The sequence below is a fragment of the Equus asinus genome, chromosome 5 (assembly GCF_041296235.1).
Source record: "Equus asinus isolate D_3611 breed Donkey chromosome 5, EquAss-T2T_v2, whole genome shotgun sequence".
Lineage (NCBI taxonomy): Eukaryota > Metazoa > Chordata > Mammalia > Perissodactyla > Equidae > Equus > Equus asinus.
Window position 1 is genome coordinate 44,774,931 of NC_091794.1, and position 23,562 is coordinate 44,798,492.

Genomic DNA, 23,562 nt, shown 5'->3' on the forward strand with positions numbered 1-23,562 from the left:
TTTCTTCCCAAAGGAAGAAAGGGCACCGAAGAAGTGGGGTGCACAGAGCAGTTATATACCCCCAAACAGGGTGTTTCCCATAAGATTGAAATGTCCCTCCCACAACAGTCACAAGATTGCCCTGTCAGTACAGCACTTGATGGACACAGCAGGTAGTGGATCTGCCATCTTGGTGGGCGTAGCAGGATGCAAGTCTATTGTCTCGAGCTGGGCGGCCACAGGTGAGCGCAGCAATCAGTTCCTAGCCTAAGGAAAGATGCTTAATCCTTAAGGGAATGCCAACGTTGGGAGGGGGAAGGAAGTTGCACCTGTATCTCAAGGGTCTTTGTTCCTGCCATAGGGAATATCTAAAGCAGATATACAATGCATGCTCAACAGCCATGGTCAGGCTCTTTTGGAAAGACGAGGTCAGGCCAAATTAGGTTTATACCAAATGGCTTCCTCATATTCTCCAATATATCCTATTGCTTGCCATTTTTATTTGTCACTTACAACTAGGATATACAACTATGTACTAGGGCTTACTGGGGCTTTGCAGAGAGGAAAAGAAAGAGGAAGACTGGCAACAGATGTTAGCTCAGGGCCAATCTTCCTCACCAAAAAGTATAAGATAATAAAACAAAATAATAATAAAATTTCCAAAAATCTAGAATCTTTCCGAGATCCTGTTGTCTCAAGTGTGAAACATGGAAGAATACCAATCTCCTTATCAGTAATCATGAGGGAAGTGAGACAATAGCATAACAATATCATATTTAATATCAGGCAAAAATTATGTATTCAGTACATATTTGCCATTGAATCAAGACATGGACTCTTCAGTCTCCCCATACTTCTTTGGTGTGACATAATTCCAAAAATACTTTTAAATATAACACATCAAAAGATTTGGAAATATGCAGTTTAATATTCATAAAATGAGTTCCAATTTTTTTAACTACAGTGTTAGATTTTTCAAATGTAAAATAATGGTTCAATGTCTATCCAATTTTCTTTGCGGGCATAATAGAAAGATCTTTGCAATGAAGTTAAAATCAATTAAAATGGAAAGGCTGTGTGAGTGTTTACAAACAAGGCAAGATTTTGGCTTAATGTGATTTACAAATATCTTGGGTAATTAAGCACTTTGCAAAAAGAAAGTAAAAAGCATGTTCTACCACAAAGTCAAATCAGTGGCAACCTAATGCTTTTTATGGTGACTCTCACCAAGTTGTTTCTTTTGAAAGCCTAATTTTCTGAAAGGAGAGTTAATCCTTTTTCACTTCCCAATATACGCCTGGGGCGAAGACTCCTGAAAGTTTTATATCAACCTGGGGCAGCGTAGGTAGGATCTTAAATGTTCCCAAAGACCAGCTACCCTTAAGTACTAAATCATGAAAAGCAAACTACTTCATATCATGCAAAAATCATCTGAAGTGTTTTTGAGATCTAGCTGTTGAAAACTGGCCCCTTTAAAGGTATTTGTTTAGCTAGTATAGATTTTTTTTTCTAATTGAGTTGGAATGCCTTGGGCAGGCAAGACATTTACCATTGTCCCAACAGTAGTGTTTTCTGCTCAGCCTACTTCACTCATTCAAATTTACTGAATGGTGGCCTAGAGGTATTTGAATTTGTGAAACTTAGATTGTTGAACTTATTCATGTTATTAAGGAAGATTTGATAGAATCCAGTCTTTTCTTCCCCAGATGCCTGGCCAAGGAAATCGAAATCATTTTTATAAATGGTTTACTTTCCCTTTACTGCAGCAACATCTATGTCTATTTGAGACATGGATCCCACTCAATATCAATGGAAATATAGGTTTGGCTTTAATTTCATTTTGCACACATAATTCTTAATATCCTCTGCAAATATGAGCCATGCTCCTTAGATAGAAATTTTTTTCTCAACAGAAGAATGGCATGGATCAAAAATTGACAATTCTAAATTTGACAATATATGTCTCTGAAAGAATTAAACTTTTAAAAATAAATGTGGTACTTAAATATAATATTTGATATTATTTTCTTTCAGTTATCATTGTTATATAAAAGCTTCCCTCTGACAAAAAGTATCAGCTTCCCACACGTGCAAGTTCCTAAGAGGCACAAACCGCCCTACTCCAAGCAGGCCTGCATTCTGTGTTTCCTCTAACAGATACACAAAGCACTGTTCTTGTTTAGCCCCGCCTTTTTATTGGGCCAAGGCTTTTGAAGCCAGTACAAATTCTCCTCTAGTCTGTTCTTGTCAGGGCTACTCCCACTGTATAGCTTTAATATTTCCCTTGCATTCTGTTTCCCTTATTCTTTCTAGCTACATCACTATTTACATGTTTTGTATTTTCAGGCAAATCAAAAGGCAATATCCAGCCTTCAAGATTACATTCCCTAAAGTACTTCTGCATTCTTTTCCCTACTCTGACTTGCTTTACATCATCCACTTATCGAAAACTTTTTCTTTCCCTTAAGGGGTTGTACTGCCACCTCTGTCATATGTAAACTCTTTTTGTAAACCAACTAAATGGCAACAGAACCAGCATCATCTAGGATTGTTTTAAAATCATATTTTGAAGGTTAAGATCTATTAAACCACATCTATGGTGCTAAAAATGGACTATTTATTAAGGGAGGATAGAGTACAGAACAATAGGGTTGTGTGATCCAAGGAATAGCTGGGGCCTATAAGCTGGGAGCACTTGGCTATTGAGCGTCATGTCAAAATTAAGCCTAAAAGAAAGGTAAAAGCTTCAAGAAAGCCAATCCAAGAATGGGGCATGAGGGACAACACAGAGTTCCCTGAGGAGCCCTCCTGAGGCCTGTTCCTTACCTACTGAGCCCAGAGTTCCCTTGTAAAATTCTGCAGAGTATTTATCTTAGCAGTCCACTACTTTTCTCCTCTTTCTCTCTCCACCTCATTCTCTACTGCCTACTCCTGTTTAACCACTGATGAGGAGAGCAAGCACATCACCCTCAAGTCTTATTTTGTTCTTTTGTTCCTAACCAGTTTCAGAGTAAAATAGGATTAAAAAGAACACAGTTTTCAGATTGGATTGTTTTTCCCAAGCCATTTTGTTCTAGAGATTTCCCTTAAGAGGAGAACATTCCTGGCACAGAAACTCTATCTTCTAAATCTTTTTCTTATTCATCACTTTAAAATCCAGGCCAAATTCACAGATCTTAAGTGACCCTAAATCTATATTCTACCCTAATGTGAATTGATTTCCTACACAGCACTTCAGTGAATTATAATAGATCCATATCAGGTAATAGATACTGATCTACTCAACCCCTGTAAACACAAATATCTGACAGGAAAGTAGAAAGAAACTTTGATTTCTTCATTTTGCTAGAAGTTAGCCACCATGGTAAAGAGAAGGTTGGTAACAAATTTGTGCAGGTCAATTAATTTTTTAAATTTATTTACAAGGCTGAGTAAATTCAAATTAAGTATTTCATCTAAGGAGTTCAAAATGCTCCATACTTAACGTTTGATAACAAGCATTTTTATTCCAGTTCATAAAGTAAGCAAGTTCAGGCAAAGATTGTAGTTATGTCACTTGTTTAATTTCCTACAAGTCGGTTGAAGACCCAAAATGAAATCACTGTCTCAATCCTAAGGCTGCAGGCTCTTTGCAAGTATACTTTTAAGCTAAAAGACAAAACCTCATAGTAGATGATCATATAAGTGAAATATAAAGAAATTAAGTCGACATTTGCATTAGTTGAATAAAGACACCAAGACACATTGGTAAGTTTCTAAAGTATTTAAAAATCTGTTTAATAATTCAAACTTTTGATTTCTCCCACATTGTTTTCCCCTGCACATGTTCACACTACATAGATAAGAAATCTAAGTTGATTATTCAAATAGCAAGAGAAGCATAACATTCAAAATAAAAGTTCCATATTCTACACATTATAGGAAAATTAAAGCTTTTTTTTTCATTTCGGTATTATTCTTTTAACTTTAGTTGTGTAAAAACAACTTATCTCCCTAATCTTACTGGTTTTCACAGTATAGCAATGTTCCAATTGTGATAATGATGCCCAAGGTATTTAAAAGTGATTTCTTATTACAGGCACTGAGATGGTTAATTTTTTGTGTCAACTTGACTGGACCAGCAGGAGGTGCCCAGATAGTTGGTCAAACGTCTGTATTACTAAAATGCAAATTTGTGTTTTAATATTTAGATAACTGTCTGATATAATTGTTTTCCTTTGTAACCCTGTGTATTTTAATTTAAACATTTTAAAACATCATTTCTGAGAATGGGTCTGTATAGGACTTATCAGTCTGCCACAGGTGTCCACAGGGGGACTTCTCGAAAAACAGTTCCATCTTACAAAATAGGAAATTGAGGCTCCAAGTCGACAGAATGAGGATTTGATTCCAGATCTTTTCACTCTAACTGCCATGCTCTCTCCTCTCCACCATGCTGATATATGCAGCATACAGACCACATTAATGCAGGTGAACATTCTAATCTTAAATTTGTTCATTCTGGGATTCGACAGGTCTTTTGTTTGATTTTTTAACCAAATTAGATCACTGAATATGAATTGTGTATCTGTGGCATTTCTTCAGAGCTTATTTAGTTACTGTGTGTGTCATGTGTTCTTCATTTATTTAGCTTGTATTTTTATGTCAGTCTGTCAAGTTGATATCCAACACCCAATACTTAATAATGCATTACAGAGCTCCTCAAATAATCTTTGAAAGGAAACAAGAGCTATGTTTACTGACTTTCTTTAATATTTTAAACTAGAAACTTATTTCAGTTATCCTAAACACCACCATCTGATAATGAGTTTCTTAGGCATAAAATATACTTTCAAAATGGTAAAAGTTTTAAAAAATAAATATGCTGCCGTGTCTTTATTAAAGATTAAATTGAGTAGAGGGATACAAATAGCTTTTATCCTATTATAAAATGGAAATCTTCAACTCATAAAATGGGATTTTCAAAATCTCCAGTATCTCAAAGTTTCTGCAATGGTTTAATATTCCACTTACAGAGTGTTAACAAAGTACTCTCAGCTTTAAATAGTGAAGAATTGCTATTCCTCTAGTATACACAAGTAGAATTGCCAAACGGAAAAACACATTCTCATTCTCATCTCATTCTGTTAACTTTTAAAACTTTAATTTTGTTTTGAAATGTGGAGAAATGTTACTTTGTATCTGAAACACTTCAGATTACATTTAAAATATATTTACGCACTAGTGAATGTTTTCACGATCACTCACAGAGTAAAAATGGAAAATGAAAACATTGTCCCTTGTTTTTACTCCAACTTCTGACTGATGTCTCCTCCCAACCCCAACTCTACTTCATTTCCCCTTCCTCTTCCCTCATCATCTTAAGGTCCTCAACCAATAGACACATGATGGCGGAAGACCTATTTCTTTTCTACTGCTCTTCACTTAAGGTTTTGTGTATCAATGGAAACAAGGATGTTATTTAAAAACATTGAAGTTATTCACATTTCCACCAAATTGTTGAGTTTAAATAAAAATCTCCACTAGTATAGTAAAATAGTATCCACCCTCTGGTATCTTATACCACAATACATTCCAAATGAATCCATTTTTTAAATGTAACAATTGAAATCATAAACACACAGAGGAAACGAAGAAAGGTCATTTTTTAAATCTTACAGTAGGAAAGACCTTTCATGACAACAGATCTAGAAGATAAAAAAGATTATTTCGTCCAACTACATAAATTATAACTTTTCTGCATGACAAAAAATTACCATAAACAAGGATAATTGAAAACCTGGAAAAAAATAGTTACAATTCATTTCACAGACAAATGGCTAGTTTCTGGAACATATAAAGAAAAAAGACTGATAAGTCAATAAAAAATAGTCAATGAAGGGCTGGCCAGTGGCACAGCAGTTAAGTTCACATGTTCTGCTTTGGCAGCCTGGGGTTCACCGGTTCAGATCCCGAGTGCAGACATGGCACCGCGTGGCAAGCCACGCTGTGGCAGGCATCCCACATATAAAGGAGAGGAAGATGGGCATGGATGTTAGCTCAGGGCCAGTCTTCCTCAGCAAAAAGAGGAGGAATGGCAGCAGATGTTAGCTCAGGGCTAATCTTCCTCAAAAAAGAAAAGTCAATTAATATGAACTGGCATTTCACAGAAAAAAATAAATATAAATGCCTTTATACATAGAAGACATATATAGTGTCTTTTACATTTACTTAAAAAAAACTTTCAGAAGCTTGATTTCTAAACTGTTATGAAGGATGGGGGAATTCTGGTGCCTCATATATTGCTGAAGAAAAAACTGGTACACATTCCACAAAAGGTTAAATAAATTATATTAAATCCATACAATGGAATACTATGCAGTCTTTAAAAAGAACAATGAACCTATTTATGCACTGATAAAGAACAATTTTCAGGATAAATTTTTAGAAAAAAATAATTTGCAGAAAGACTCTATGAAATGGTCATTTGTGTTTTAAAAAGTAAAAAAAGTGTATATTCTTTAATTTATACAAATGATATTTGCCTCTGGGGAGAGGTACTGGTGGAGGAACAGACTTAGGGGGAAGATTTTTCATTGTCTACTTGTTTATTATTTTTGAAATTTCAATCTGTGATTGAATCACTGGCCAAAAATAAATGTTACATTTTTTCAAATACCCTCTGAGCTACATGTTTCCTGTTCCCAATTCCAAGATTCCCTTGATTGTAAGCTATAGCATCAATTTAAAAACAGCTTTTGTTGGGTGGTAGGGAAGAAACAAACGATATGACAGACATCTCCCAGTTCCAGAAATGTTAATATTTTACAAAATGTCTGAGTAGAGACATGGGGTGTTTAGAGTTGTATCACTGACAACTATTTAATCTAAAAAGGTTGACTTAGGACAATCAAAGATGTGTATACCAGGGGCTGGCTCGGTGGTGCAGCGGTTAAGTTCACACGTTCTGCTTTGATGGCCTGGGTGCAGACACGGCACCGCATGGCAAGCCATGCTGTGGTAGGCGCCCCACATATAAAGTAGAGGAAGATGGGCATAGATGTTAGCTCAGGGCCAGTCTTCCTCAGCAAAAAGAGGAGGATTGGCTGCAGATGTTAGCTCAGTGCTAATCTTCCTCTTCAAAAAAAGAAGGTATATACCAATATGGCCCCCTGGCATAATAGTTAAGTTCAGCACGCTCTGCTTTGGTGGCTGAGGTTCACGGGTTCAGATCCCAGGTGCAGATGTACACCACTGGTCAGCTATACTGTGATGGCAACCAATATACAAAGTAGAGGAAGATTGGCACAGATGTTAGCTCAGGGCGAATCTTCCTCAAAAAAGAAAAAAAATATATATATATCATTATATATATAAAATGATATATTGGAGAGAGGACGAAGGAAAATAACTACTACTTTAGCTTATTAGGTAAAAACAATTTCTCTTCTAGAGGATTTGGAATGGAGACAGCATGAGGTCTCTGCTAGGGTAGGGGTCACTGAAGAAGACACCGAAAAAAATCAGGATCCTGGGAGAGAATAGAGACTCCAAAGGTAGTGGGGAAAACTGAAAATACAACTCATTCATTTCCTAATCTTGATTTCCTTGAGGACAGTTCTTATTTGCTTATTTGCATGTGTTCGTATTTTCTAGATAAGCATCAAAATATTATCTAAATATGAGTCACCTCCACCAGAAGGAGACACTTATATAAGGATTTACCATTTACAAAGAGACACCGTATTAGATCATGATGCAACCCTGGGAGATGCGTAAAATAAGAATTATTATTCCATTTTACAGATTAAAAGCTTTGTTATCCTCTAGAGACATAAGAATAGCAAGTGGAGTGGCAGGCAGGGATTTCTAATTTAAATTGTTAGATTATTACCCGTCCCCCACTGCCCACCGCCATCCCTGGTCTAGTGAATTCTCCCTCCACACTTAACTAAGAGAATGAGGAAGGATTTCCTCAGTTTGTACGGAAAGAGCTGGTAGGCTGCTGACTAATCAACTAAATTTAAATTCCCTTTGCAGTCTAAGAGAAATCGTGACTTAAAAATAATTTACCAGATAAAAAGACCCCACAGATCCCTCTGCCACTTTGGCACTTCCGTAATAGGTTTTCTGTTGGTCATTCCAATAGCTAAACCTATTTCTTCATGAATTGCAAACTATATACAGAATGACAATCCCAGAGCCCTTCCAAAAACTGCACTCTGATTATATCTAAATGAAACTGTAGGCATACTGGACAAGTAAAGCAGCACCGTCCAAACTGACCTTTGCCCAACACTCTGAATGAAAGCACGCTCCCCCTGGGTACAGTTCCTACAGGACCTTTAATGACCAAAAGGATCAAGGTATAGATTTTATGTCTCTGTGAAGGATAACAACTCTGGCTTCACAATGCTGTTCCATGCTGAGGAATTGGCTGACATAACATAACTTTGGCTATTATTTCACCAGCCTTCTCGAGCTTTGTCTTAAATAGCTTCTCCCAGCCTCACAGGCAATGCTATTTTAAATAATATGGTGTCAGCATTTCAGTGATGTATTCCAGCTGCCAGGCATTAATAAAAATTAACTGAGAAAACTAACTGGTTTTCTAGTCAACGTTAACTGTCTCAGGCTGCAAATATTTTTAATGAAATATTTAAACAAAATCCTCTGTAGATGAAACAGTTTAGTAACTTCCCTTCAAAAAAAAAATCAGACATTTCAAAAAAAGTAAAATGAGAAGCAAGGAAACAATTGGAGTTACTCTGCATATATTTAGCATCATTCGGTAGATAGCAGGAAGAAGTTTGCTGTCCTCTCTATGACCAGGGTTACAGGGCAGTTGTAAATCACGGGGGTGTTCTAAGGTTTTTTTAGAGGTAATTCATTTAATTTTAGCAGGGCACAGGGGAAAAAGCCAAAAAATGCAGACTTAGCAAACAGGAGGGCAAAGGGATGTGGGTGGCACACCATCACGTGTTACCACTTCAAGCAAGTTAAGTGCTGAGAGTAAGAAATCAGGCAGAGGAAGTAACACCATCAGCAGTACTATGTCTAACTCTGACAGATGACAGCATCATCACATAATCTTAAAGCCCTTGGCCAAAATAACCATTAGCCTAAGAATAGCTTTGCTAGAACAAGTTCATCAGAGCTTTGTAGCCACTGTTGTATCTAAGGAGCACTGTGCATAGGATACCCAGACGCTACCCACGACCCACACCCCAACACCAATCTCCATGTGTTAGGTTTCTTTGTACCAGACCTAGGGTCATTATTTTGGTCAGAATGTACCAGGAAGTCTTATGCTTATATCACGTATTTTAACTTAATTCTCCTTTATATTTTTTTGGCCTCTCCTACATGTTTTTGTGGGGAGAGAATTTGTTTTGTCTATCTTTCCATTGACCCCATATTGATCAGCACAATAAAATGGGTACCATAAAGGTCTGTAAAAATGAAGTCCATCCAATTGTATCAACTTTTTCCAATGGGAGGGAATGGTAAAGTAGAGCAGAAGAAAAGAGCTAGACAAACACCATCTGGCTTGGCCTAGGTTTAGACATGAAAATTACCAGACTCAGAGTGCCTAAGATGCTGCAGGAAGGTTGAGGTTGAGCTCAGGTAACTACAGTGGAAAGCATTCTCTTTCTTCATTTCTTGCTAGGTAAAATCTGCTTTCAAGTAAACTACGTATCCCATTAGGCACCTGTAGGAAGTCAATAAGCAGATACCGCCCTCACAAAGTACATTGTGATAAGTAGGTGCTTGAGATAGGTATTAAAGAACAATCAGTGCATTCCCCACGAATAGACTGCAGATGAGATAAACAATTTTGCATTCTCCTTTAAAAAGCATTGATATCTCTTTTCAGCAGTATGACTTCAGGGCAGTTGCTTAACTTCCAGTAGCCTTGGATTTCTCAAATGTGAAAAGGTAATATGTGTCCATTATGAGGAGGTTGAGAGGAGTAAATTAAATAATGCATGCAAAGCACTCAGCTTCTAGTCCAAGTGCTTAGTACATATCTGTTATTATTATGAATTATCATCGCTGCTAAAGCCATCAACACACACACACACACACACACACACACACCTCTTACATTTTTGGCAATGTCTTCCTACCCAATCTACGTAAGACTGTATTTTCTCCTGCCTTCTAAAATGTGGAATGCTCATATCTAGAAAGCTAAGTCTTTTCATGATTATCTAATGCACTTTTTCTTAGTGAACTTTGCTTTTAAAGGAGATTCTTTTTTTTCCCTTCTCAAGTTAATATCTTTGAATTTTATGGGGTAGTTCATGTAATAAAATAGTATTTTTCTTCTTGAGAAAGTCTTGCTTAAATGTATTAAAAGAGAATATTTTTTAAATGTTATACAAATATTAAATACTATAAAATGCATTTCCCTTTTGATTTCCTATAAAATATGAGAATAGGGAAGATTTTTTTTTTAATTGTACTGAGGCTGTGTAAAAGATGATTATCTACACCTGAGAAATCATAGGGTCTCTACATTTTTTCATTCAGTATCAAGGAATTTTTTATTAAGAAATTTTTAATTTTTCTTAAACTTTTCCTTAATAAAATTATTTTCTTTTTTTCCAAGAATTTTGTATGATTCTGAAACAATTAGACAGTTAAGCAGAGTACCATACCACTAGTTTTTAACATATATCTAGAACACACTTGATTATAAAGATAATTACAAAATGAATTGAGGAATAATTGTTTTTAAAAATATTAGAGTATATTTTAATTCTTCCTATAAATGTAGTTTGACTGCCTATTTGGTCTCCAAAATACTAAGATTGTAAATGTGTAGAAATAGAAAAAAAGGAAACAAGCACGGAAGAAAGGAGTTGGAAAGAAAAGAAAACTGACTACTGTCTGGTAAGAAGAGAACAAAAATGGAAAGGAAGTGGCATTACACTTATTTGGTTGTATCTAAATTATAAGCATAAATAATATTTCTAAGAAAGCCAATAATACAAGTTTTCACAGGGCATAGTGCCAGCATTAATTTAATGGGAAAGAGCAGTGTTTTCTATTTTGCTACATAGTGTTAAACAGGCAAGAACAGGACCATTTTTTAAGAAGAGACTTTTATTACTGCTAAATTACTTTATCCCATACCAGATCAGGTTACCATGAGACTAAGAGAAAATAAAATGATTAAAAAGTACTTCAGCTGAAAACAAAATCCTCTGCTCTAGGTCATATCTTTAGGAACTTCAAATATATTTAAACTCAAAAATTTATACTCTATGTTTTCTTTGTTACACTAGTGCTTACATAGAAATCAGCAAATGTGGAAAAACCTTAAAAATTATCCATTCACTATCAAATATCTTCATTGAGTTTTCCTTGTTTTCTTTGTTGTTTGACCATATTTTTTGTGATCTCTCTAGTTCTAAAGTTCTAAAGCACGATCTGTCAACTCACCAAGCCACAGCCCTGCATGTTACCCAACCTCAATAAAGTGGTTAGGGGGTGTGTGTGTGTGTGGAGTGACTGTGTAAGAGAGCTTACAAGAGATAAGACCTTAAAAATATTCTTTCTTTTTTTGGTGAGGAAGATTGGCTCTGAGCCAACATCTGTGCCAATCTTCCTCTGTTTTATGTGGGATGCCTCCACAGCACGGCTTGAGGAGCAGTGCTAGGTCTGGGCCTAGGATCCAGACAAGTGAAGCCAGGGCCGTTGAAGCAGAGTGCACAAACTTAACCACTATGCCACTGGGCCAGCCCCTAAAATATTCCTTCTTGATAGTGCACTGGCTAGCTAATCCTAGGAGGTTTCTGACAAGTGAACTATCAAGAAACACAATATATTTATTAAATACTCCTCATTTATATGATCCTTTATATTTTACAAAGTAATTTAAACTTATTGTCAAATTTAAATTATCATTGACTTGATTTTTCTGACTGAATTTTGCCAATCCATTGTTGATAAACTATGCCTTTCATTTTATGACCCCTAGATATTTATTCCATTAGCAACAGCTCATTGCTATGTGAGCATAAAGTAATACAAAATAATAGAAATGATTCAAAACTGAGAATCTCCATTTCAATTATATGTTATATATTTCAATTACATATGTATATACAATTTACTTATATGTATAGTTTCACCTGAACTTAAAGTTTTTGAATATAGCACGTTTTTAAGAAATGTGACTATGGGGCCAGCCCAGTGGCGCAGCAGTTAATTTCACACGTTCCACTTCTCAGCGGCCTGGGGTTTGCCAGTTCGGATCCTGGGTGCGGACATGGCACCACTTGGCAAAAGCCACCCTGTGGTAGGCATCCCACATATAAAGTAGAGGAAGATGGGCATGGATGTTAGCTCAGGGCCAGTCTTCCTCAGCAAAACAAGGAGGATCGGCAGTAGTTAGCTCAGGGCTAATCTTCCTCAACAAAAACAAAAAAGGAAAGAAAGAAATATGACTATGAAACCAACAAAATGATATTCAAAATGCCAGTGAATATATTCTTTTCACATTCTATGATTCATTAAAAACAAGAGATTTTTCTTTAAGCACTTGCTTCCATCTTAGTCTGGTAACGCTAACTAAGAAGAGTCATAAAATAGTCTTACTGCTGAGATATTTATTTGATCCTAAGATGTCATCAGCTTGGAAACAAGCAACTGTTATTTTGTGCGTTTTTTTAGTTTTAATTTTTTTATTGAGGTAACATTCGTTTATAACATTCTATAAATTTCAAGTGTATACCATTATATTTCGATTTCTGCGTAGATTACATCAGGTTCACCACGCGAAGACTAATTACCATCCATCACCACACATATGTGCTTTGTCACCCCCTTTGCCCTCCTCTCTCCCCACTTCCCTTCTGGTAATCACCAATCAAATCTGTGTCTATGTGTTTGTTTGTCATTGTTGTTTTTATCTTCTATTTATGAGTGAAATCATATGGTATTTGATTTTCACCATCTGACTTATATCCCTTAGCATAATACCCTCAAAGTCCATCCATGTTGTCGCAAATGGCAAGATTTCATCTCTTTTTCTAACTGAGTAGTATTCTATTGTGTACATATATGACATCTTCTTTATCCATTCATCCCTTGATGGGCACTTAGGCTGTTTCCAAGTGTTGGCTATTGCGAATAATGCTACAATGAACATAGGAGTGCATGTATCTTTGTGTATTCATGTTTTCATGTCCTTTGGATGAATACCCAGAATTGGAAGAGCTGGATCATATGGTAGGTCTATTCTTCATTTTTTGAGGAATCTCCGTATGGTTTTCTATAGTGGCTGCACCAGTCTGCACTCCCACCAGCAGTGTATGAGAATTCTCTTTTCTCCACATCCTCTCCAACACTAGTTATTTCTATCTTGTTAATTATAGCCATTCTGATGGGTGTGAAGTGATCTCTCAGCGTAGTTTTGATTTGCATTCCCCTAATGGTTAATGATGTCAAGCATCTTTTCATGTGCCTTTTGGCCATCTGTATGTCTTCTTTGGAAAAACGTCTGTTTGGATCTTTTGGCCATTTTTTAATTGGGTTGTTGGTTTTGTTATCGTTGAGATGTATGAGTTCTTTATATATTTTGGATATTAACCCCTTATCAGATATATGGTTTGCAAATATCTACTTGCAATTGTTAGGTTGTCTTTTTGTTTTGTTGATGGTTTCCTTTGCTGTGCAAAGCTTTTTAGTTTGATGTAGTCCCACTTGTTTATTTTTTCTGCTGTTTCCCTTGCCCAGACATGGTACTTGAAAATATGCTGCTAACACTGATGTCAAAGAGCGTACTGCCCATGTTTTCTTCTAGAAATTTTATGGTTTCAGGTCTTACATTCAAGCCTTTAACCATTTCTAGTTAATTTTTGTGTACGGTATAAGATAATGGTCTACTTTCATTCTTTTGCCTGTGGCCGTCCAGTTTTCCCAACACCATTTATTGAAGAGACTTTCCTTTCTCCATTGTATGTTCTTGGCTCCCCTGTCAAAAATTAGCTGTCCATAGATGTGTGGGTTTATTTCTCGGCTCTCGATTTTGTTCCATTAATCTGTGTGTCTGTTTTTGTGCCAGTACCATCCTGTTGTGATTACTACAGCTTTGTAGTATATTTTGAAATCATAGAGTGTGATACCTCCAGCTTTGTTCTTTTTTCTAATGATTCCTTTGGCCATTTGGGGTCTTTTGTTGCTCCATATAAATTTTAGGATTCTTTGTTCTATTTCTCTGAAAAGTGTCATTGGAACTTTGATAGAGATTGCATTAAATCTGTAGATTGCTTTAGGAAGTATGCATATTTTAACTATGTCAATTCTTCCAATCCAAGAGCACATAATATCTTTCCATTTCTTTGTGTCTTCTTCAATTTCCTTTTTTTTTTGTGAGGAAGATTGGCGCTGAGCTAGCATCCATTGTGAATCTTACTCTTTTTGCTTGAGGAAGATTGGCCCTGAGCTAACATCTGTGCCAATCTTCTTCCACTTTGTATGTGGATGCTGCCACAGTGTGGCTTGATGAGCAGTGTGTAGGTCTGCACCTGGGATCTGAAATTGGGAACCCTGGGCTGCCGAAGTGGAGCATGTGAACTTAACCACTACACCACTGGCCCGGCCCCCTTCTACAATTTCTTCCAATAATATTGTATAGTTTTCAGTGTACAAGTCTTTCACCTTTTTGGATAATTTTATACCTAGGTATTTTATTCTTTTTGTTGCAATTGTAAATGCAATTGTATTCTTAATTTCTCTTTTTGCTGCTTTGTTATTTGTCTATAGAAATGCAACTGATTTTTGTTTGCTATTTTGTATCCTGAAACTTCACTGTATTCATTTATTATTGCTATTTTCTTTTTCTTTTTTTTAAGATTTTATTTTTCCTTTTTCTCCCCAAAGCCCCCTGGTACATAGTTGTGTATTTTTAGTTGTGTGGGATGTGGGACGCTGCCTCAGCGTGGCTTGATGAGCAGTGCCATGTCCGCGCCCAGGATTCGAACCGGCGAAACCTGGGCCACCAAAGCAGAGCGCACGAACTTAACCACTTGGCCATGGGGCCAGCCCCTTATTGCTATTTTCCCAAAAAATAATTCTTAATATGTAATTACAAAAATTGTTATTGTAGATATAACATATAAATTCATGATATGTTTTTAAAATATAGATTGGATCAAGATAAATTGTGATGGGAAACATGAAAAGATACTTACAAAAATAGTATTATAACTAATACAAATAAGTAACAGTAGAGCAAAACAGTCATAATATAACATTTAAAAAACAATATAACACCTAATTCGTATTTAATAAATACATATTGCATATCTACTGTAGGCCAGGGGGTTTCATATGTAATACCCTGTTTTAGCTTTACAACACTTTAGAAAGGAAATAATTATCCCTAAACTTTTTAAAGCCACCATTGCTAAGAAAAATTAAGGAAATCATCTGTGGTCATTCAGGTAGTGACAAGGCCAAAATTTGGATCAGGGTGTCTGTTTCCAGGTCCAGTATTCTTGACTCTTCACCTTAAAAGTCCTCTCTTCCCTACAACTAGAACTCAAAGCACTTAGAAATGGAGACTACTTTGATATGAGATTTTGTGTTAGACTTGACATTTTGCAGATAGACACAAATAGCACACAAATGACCATTTGGCATGTTCTCCTGCCACTGCTACCTTGACATCTCATTTGGATGTGAAATAGGTACCTCAGACTTAACTCATCAAAGATTAAATTCTACATTATGCTAAATGAAATGTCAGTCACAAAAAGACAAACGCTATATCATCCACTTATATGAGTGTATCTGCCGCCTGCCCAAACTCACATATTGGAGTGCTAACCCCCAATGTGACTGTACCTGGAGATGGAGCCTGTCAGGAAGTGATAAAGTTCAAATGAGATCGTAAGGCTGGGGCCCTAATCCAACAGGGCTGGTGCCCTTAGGAGAAGAAGAAGAGACACCAGAGCTCCCTTCACCACGGGAAGACACAGCAAGAAGGCAGCTGTCTGCAAGATAGGAAGTGAGTTGTCACCAGGAACCAGCACCTTGATTCTGGACTCCACAGCCTCCAGTAAATGTCTGCTCTTTAAGCCACCCAGCCTATGGTATTTGATTACAGCAGCCCAACCAGATTAATACAATGAAGTATCTAGAATAGTAGTATTCATAGAGACAGAAAGCAGCACAGGGACTGCCAGGGACTAGGGGGAAGGGGAAACTGGGGAGCTGTTTAATGGGTATAGAGTTTCAGTTTGGTAAGATGAAAAAGCTCTGGAGATTGGTTGTACAACAATGTGAATATACTTAACATTACTGAACTGTGCACTTAAAAATAGTTAAGATGGTAAATATGTGTATTTTACTACAATTAAATATTTTTTTAAAATAAAAATAAATCTAAGCAGGATTAGCCTGATGGCGTAGTGGTTAAGTTTGCCTGCTCCACTTTGGCAGCCCGGGGTTCGCCAGTTTGGATCCTGAGCGTGGACCTACACACCATTTATCAAGCCACGCTGTGGCAGGCATCCCCCATGTGAAATAGAGGAAGATGGGCATAGATGTTAGCTGAGGGCCAGTCTTCCTCAGCAAAAAGAGGAGGATTGGTGGCACATGTTAGCTCACAGCTAATCTTCCTCAGAGAAAAATTAAATAAATAAAGAAAGAAAGAATTTCTCCTCTCTAATCAGCTCTTTTCTCGGTATTTCTTATCTCCAAAAATGGTCCCAACATTTACCCTGTTGCTCATATCAAATCTTTATAGTCATCCTTTATTTTTCACTTTCTTTTGGCCCTTACATATAATTTAGTGTTTCTCAAACTTTAGCATGCAAGAGATAACCTGGACGGTTTGTTACAACACAGATTGCTGGGCCCCATCCTCAGACTTCTGATTCTGCAGCTCTGGAATGGGGCTTGCCAAACAAAAGCATAGATAATAAATATGGGGTAAGAGATTAGAGAATGAAAAGGAATTAATACTATTGTAAAAGCAGATTTTTAAAAATATAGAAAGAGTTTATAACATAGTTCTTAAAAATAAGATATTTTTCAAAAATAATAACTTTATTCCTCAGAGTCCAGAGTCTGTCTACCCTCCAATTTTTTCTTTTTTGGTTATATGTTTGACATTCAGTGAAATGATACCAACTTTAAATAGACTAACTGAAATTTCATAAAGAAATTGATAATAGCATTCCACCTGGAGTAAAATTTCTATCATTTGAAATCAAGAGTATCTTTTCTTTTTGCTAAACTATTGGTTCTGAGAGCTATAGGTTTTCAAAAGCATATTATCTTATTTTTTAAGTGCTTTACAATTCATACAGGGTTTTGACTACATACTCGTCTTATATTTTCACAGCCCTTTGAGGTAATTAGGATATTGCAGCCATCTGAGAGATGAGAAAATTGAGATACGCATAGGTAAGCAATTGACAACAATCTTATAAATAATAAATAACAGAGACTGCAATAGAACTTGACTCCTACTCCAGGGTTTTTTTCCCTTTTTTCACGGCTTGTCAAAAGACTTTTTTCCCAGTTGCTTCTTCCAAATCTTTTCTCCTAGTGAAAATTTATTTTTTTGGTGAATATGTGTCAAGGAGGAAGCAGGAGATGAGCTGTTATCACTGCCTTCCCTTACGCTGTACTGTGCTGATCACTTTAACACATGCCAAGGTGACTGGCTAACCTGAGCCTGTGCCCTGAGCCCTGGAGTCCATTGCCCTCAGCCTGGGGTGCATCAGGATGAGTTTCTGTTTCAAATACATGGAGTCAATCAGTAATGTTTATTTCCTTCTTCTGACATGGAACAACAGCTTAAAGAAAGACCAAAAAACAAAAAACAAAAAAAAGGTTTAGGACTCACCAATAGATAGGCTCTTGGCTCACAGGAGCTAGAGTTAGAAAGTATCTGAAAGTTCCTATTCTCAAAGTGACTAGCTTTATGCCAAACTGTATTGTTCCTGAGGCACCGAGGAAATCTGGGAAAGGCTTTCTTAGATGACATCACTAAGTTTCAGGCTTCTTTCCAAGACCTGAAAGCAGCATGATGTATTCTTATTAGGCCAGAATAGCAGATTTAGAATCAGGTGAATAACAATTGATACCAGATAAACTGTATAAGTTTAAGCTGAGATAAATTATAGTTTATATACAGGTGTTTGCTATTTAATTTCTTACTTTGAGTAGTAATTCCTCTTTGCTAAATATGTAATACATGTAATCACTTAGGGATTGTGTTTATTAAATTAACAGGATTTTTAAAATGATTTCAAAAACTGGTAAGATTACATAAATTATATTCTCCTATATCACCGATGAAAACAAATTGGTACCACCCTTTTAGAAAGGCATTTAGCAGGATATATTATGTACTTGAAAAAAGATATTCTTATTCTTTGATCCAATGATATTCTTTCTGAGAATCTATCCCATGTAACCCATCTAAGAGAAGAGGAAAACTGTTTACATAAAGATATTTACCATGTCATTATATATATTATATTATGTTTTGTATATGTTATCATATATATATATTTAGTATATAGTATGTTTTGTGTATGTATATTATGCTTTGTGTATATTTACATCATTATTTATACCATAGTATGTTACTTTTGAATATATTATATAAGTAGGAAATATTAGAAATAAACCAAATACCCCAAAATGTAAATGCTTAAATTACATCTTATGATATATAGCCATTAAATATAATGACCATAAAGGCTAGTAGCATGAAAGTACTTCTGAAAAATTGATGCTACTAGACTAATCTTTAAAAATGTAAAATCTACCATGATCCTCTCTCCTAGTTTAAACTTTCCAAGGGCTTCCCATTGCACTCCAAATAAAACCCAAACAGTGACCCTGACTTGTAAAGTCAAGCCTGATCTTGTTCCTGGCTGCTTCCTCATTCTTCTCTTGCACCATACTCCCCTCACCCACCAGTATCCCTTACTTAGGGCTGCTTGATTCCACCACTTGGAATGCTTATCCTCTAGTCTTTGCTTGGCCAGCTCCTTCAAGTCTTAATTTAAATGTCCTCTCCTCCTAGAAGACTTCCTTGATTATCCAATATGAAGTAGTTAACAAGTCACTCTCTATCATGTCCCCTTGCTTTAATTTTCTGCACAGCCTTCATTATCGGCTGATAATTTTCTGTTTACTTCTTTATAAATTTGTATATCATCAGACTACTCCCACTAGAATGCATATTCCATAAGAGATCTTGTATAACGTGACTGGTACATAGAAGATGCTTGATAAATATTTCTTGAACAAATGTGAAGGGGTTCAGAGTATGCTATCCCAAAATATGCTACTTTGACATAACGATTGTTTTGAGCTGAAGGCAATTGAGAGGAAGCAGGTACAAGAAAAACTTTCTGTTCTCCTTCTCTCTTCTAGGAAGGGCAGGATGATGTCTCCTATCAGCCCAGAGACAGATGGCACCAGAGAAATCTACATAACAAATCTTACTAAAACAACTCTTATCTTCCATTATTTTCACCCATATATTTACCTTCCTGGTTTGCTGCCCCTAAAACTCTGAAACTTTTTTCCTTTGTCTTGTCACTTCTCTCCAAATATGTTGTCTCTTTAAAGATGCTATATAAGCCCAAGTTCTAACCACACCTTTGAGTTAGTCATCACCGAGTTCTTCTATATGTATGTACAATGTACACGTTAATAAATTCTGTCTTTTGTTCAGTCTAATTTGCAGGGTCCCAGCCAGAGAACTTAGGAGAATAGGGAAAAGCTTTGTTTTCTCTTTCCCTACAAATGAATCAATCAATACTAATAAACTTTTTAAAACAGAAACATCCTTTAGAAGAAAAATTAGAAATATTTAAAGAGGACTATGGGGACATCTTTAAATAATCACATAGTGGGCCTAATTTTGAGGCTACAATACCCAGCTACCATTACCACCTGGGAACAGCTTCTGTAATTGAAATATAAAGGAGTCCCAAAGAAACGAATCACGTTTTAGAGTTGTGCTCTTTGAAGCAAATGAAATTTCGTAATGTCAAACATTTACAAAATTCCACAGTAACATATAATTAAGAAATAAACTCTTTAGGTCAATGCATAAGCACAAGAGCTAAATAAAGAAAGAAAAGATTCATGTGGGATACAGTTGTTTGGGAAGATTTCACAGAGAAGAAACAACTTAACTCAAGGACAGATAGAAGGATTTGGACTTAATAGGGAAAATAAAGAGGATTCCAGAAACATTTGGGAGAAACGTTTTTCAGGAAACTTTAAAATATTCTCATCCCACATGACTTGCTCTTTTAGAACATTCTAACTCTAAATTATCCTGATTTCAATCATTTGGCTTAGAGGGAAGATAATACAGGACCACTAAAAAATTCCAAGTCAAATTCTCATGCAAGATATAGTGATTTATTCATTTTAGAAGCTTAAAAAGCTCCAAGTGGTATGCAATTGGTCAGGAGATATCTAGAATTTGTACACTGTTCTTAGCTTTTAAGCACTTGACTCAGCATCTACTACATTAAATAATATATAATGATTTAGATATGAGACAAGTTATTTCTGTTTACTTTCTGGGGCCTTGATATGCTTAGCAAATACAAACTGAGTTATCAGCATAAATGAAAAATAATTTCCAGGTATAAATAAACATGGATATTTAACAAACTGTCTATAACTTCTCTTTGTATAAGTGTTTGAAAGACAAGAAAGTAAAAGAAATCCTAAATCTTTGAGTAAATTTATTAAGTTAATAAATTAATTTGATAAATTAATTTAATAAATCAACACATTTAAGAGTAAATTTAAATTTTTGGCATTTGATTCAGACCATAACATTTAAAAATATTGATAAAATTAATAATAATATTAATCAATTTCTCACCAGCATTGTCTCTTAAAGTACACTCACTTAAAATTAAATGAGATAATATTGAACTTTATCCTCCAACAAATTAAGCAGTTAATTCCAGGAATTTCTGAAATACCGTAGGTATGTACTTGAATCCCACCTGGGAAAATGTTGCAATGCATTATGTTTATCAGTGTGTTTCTAAGTCAATAAAATGGTAGAAAAATGCAGCATAGGCAAAGAGGAACTTTTAATACATTGTAGAATGCATGCTTCACATCTTGTTATTTTATTAAATATTCAGCTGCTAACATAGCACTCTAAGGCTGTGCAACAGGAGCACACATATTAATAGAACATTTCTTTAACAGCTTATGAAAAAGAAACATGCAGATTTTGACAAGCACGTAATATGGTAAATCTTAGTAATATGAAAGTATAGCTTTATATTTCAACATAAACTGAATGTTCAACATTTTAAAATACCAGTAGTGGGAATAAAGTAATTTAATAGGCAGAATTGCCCCTAGTCATTTGCAAACTACTGAAAATTTGCATGTAAAATTTAATACTCTATTTCCTTTTTCACTAGAGGCCTTATTGAATAGGGAAGAAAAGAGCAAATATGAAGAAACCATTTAGTAGTGAGTATGTTGTTCTTCTAGAAACTTCAAACAAAGGGACAGCAACACTTTACCCCACTGTATTTCCAATGAACTTATTTCTACCTAACAAATATTTTCTTAACAACCATTCTGATGCTTGCTTTTGTGACATACCTACAAAAAGTTTGGTTATAAACTGTTATTTTTCCTAACATATATAGTATATACGTATCTTTATAGTGCTAAAAATTTACTCAGTTTATATACACACATAGTTTTAAGCCAATAAATGATTATATTTATATAATAACAAATAAAATATATAACAACAAATAAACAATATAACATTATGTTCCATTAAAAAAATTACATATTTAATTTTGGCAAGAGGGTTGTGTTTAGATCATTTAGAAGTGTTCTTAAATGGCTTTTCCAATTAAAACTGCCTCTATTGTTTGCCAGCGTTGTCCCCTTGGGTGGCGTGCTTAAACTATCTATGCCTTATCTAATCATTAAATGGGATTGATAATTGTACTTATTTCCTAGAGTGAATTTAGGATTAAAATACATAATAATAAAATACTTTATAATGCAATCAATAAAAAATTTTGTTTCCCAAATGTTAGCTGTTATAATTGTTATTATTAACAAAAGTACAATTAAATACCTGACACAAAATTCCATTCATGGAAAAAATTCCTTAGTTCTTTCACACAAAGAAAAGCATAATTCAGAGCTTCAAATGGATTATCGTAGTCCACAAAGCTCTGTATCTACATCCCATTGCATTCAATAACTTATCCTAGAGACATTATTGTACATCTTACAAGATGCGAGGCAAGAAAAAGATGATTCATGGGGTAATAGTAATGAGTGAATTTCTTTAAATTACATTCCAATTATTCAAGGCTTCAAAATGCTAAAGAGACAGTTTTCCTATATTGATAAGAATAATAAGGACAATAACTTATTAAGCAACTCCCATTTTTCAAACTGTTCTCATATTTATTATCTCCATTGAGTGTTATAATAACTTACAAACTGTAAGTCTCGAAGACTTGAGTGTTTGAAGACTGTCTCTGTATTGTTTGCTCTTAACATATAATAGGTATTCAAGAAATGTATGAAAATATAATTAGCTCTAATTATGAACATTAGTTTACAAGTAGAAAGAGGAGAAATCGAACCTTCTATTTCTTATTGCTAGTAGTACATCAGGGATTTCAAATTCATATTCTTTGATTCTCTCCTAAAATCTACATTGTCCCTGAAGACAGGATAAGAATTCACTAGTATGATGACAAATTAGATGAACTGTCATAGTGAACACAATTAAATTGCATAAATACAAGTGTATAATTAGATTCATAGAGAGAAATAGCATACATATAGAGCATTTATAATGCTAAAAATAATTTTAAGAATAGATTTAACACTCAGAGTAGTGCACAAATCAAATATGAATAAGCCGTAATGTCAGTTAAAAGAAAATAACACAGTGGCCAGATGTGTAAAGAGAATACCCGCATCTGACTTTACTTAAGGTTGCTGTTTTGGCTTTTCATATCTTAACAGAAGGGGTGGCATGAGTATCATTTATAGAGTACTGGAAATGGGCTTAAGGATCACATCATAGAACTACATGACAAAAGAAAAGCCAATGTGCAAGGGAAAATAAATAATCATTTCCAAAAATTTCATGTATAGAGCATCAAAAAGCCATTTCAACTATACTATAAATAAGAGAAATTTTAAAAATCCAATGCCATATTAATTCAGAAGGAGAGCTCAGTTTTCATAGATTGCAAGACAACCCAGATAGCCAGAAACCTGTGGGAACACAAATGCAGGCAATCCCTTGTGTGGGATGTGTTGGGAGTGTAAAGGTAGACTTTGCTGGAGCTATTTTAAAATGGAATTGAAGCTGTCTTTCCAGAGAAACTGCCTTGCCATCTGAAACCTTGGACTGGGCCAAAATCCCAAGTGTTTTACGAGTTATTGTTTGAGAAGTCAGCAGGGAAACGAATATCCTGATCACAAGGACTGATGACTAGGGACTTTCTATCTGAAGATAGCCTCAGTAACCAATCTGCAGAGCCAAGAGTAATTCAGCTTGTCAACACCAATAGGATTTTTTCT

At 35.4% G+C, this 23,562-nt stretch overlaps 1 protein-coding gene across 9 annotated transcripts in view; it reads right to left on the reverse strand.

The window, feature by feature from the left end:
- NAALADL2 (N-acetylated alpha-linked acidic dipeptidase like 2) overlaps nucleotides 1-23,562 on the reverse strand; it is a 1,281,993-nt gene that overhangs the window by 242,321 nt on the left and 1,016,110 nt on the right. The gene's annotated exons all lie outside the window — the stretch shown is intronic.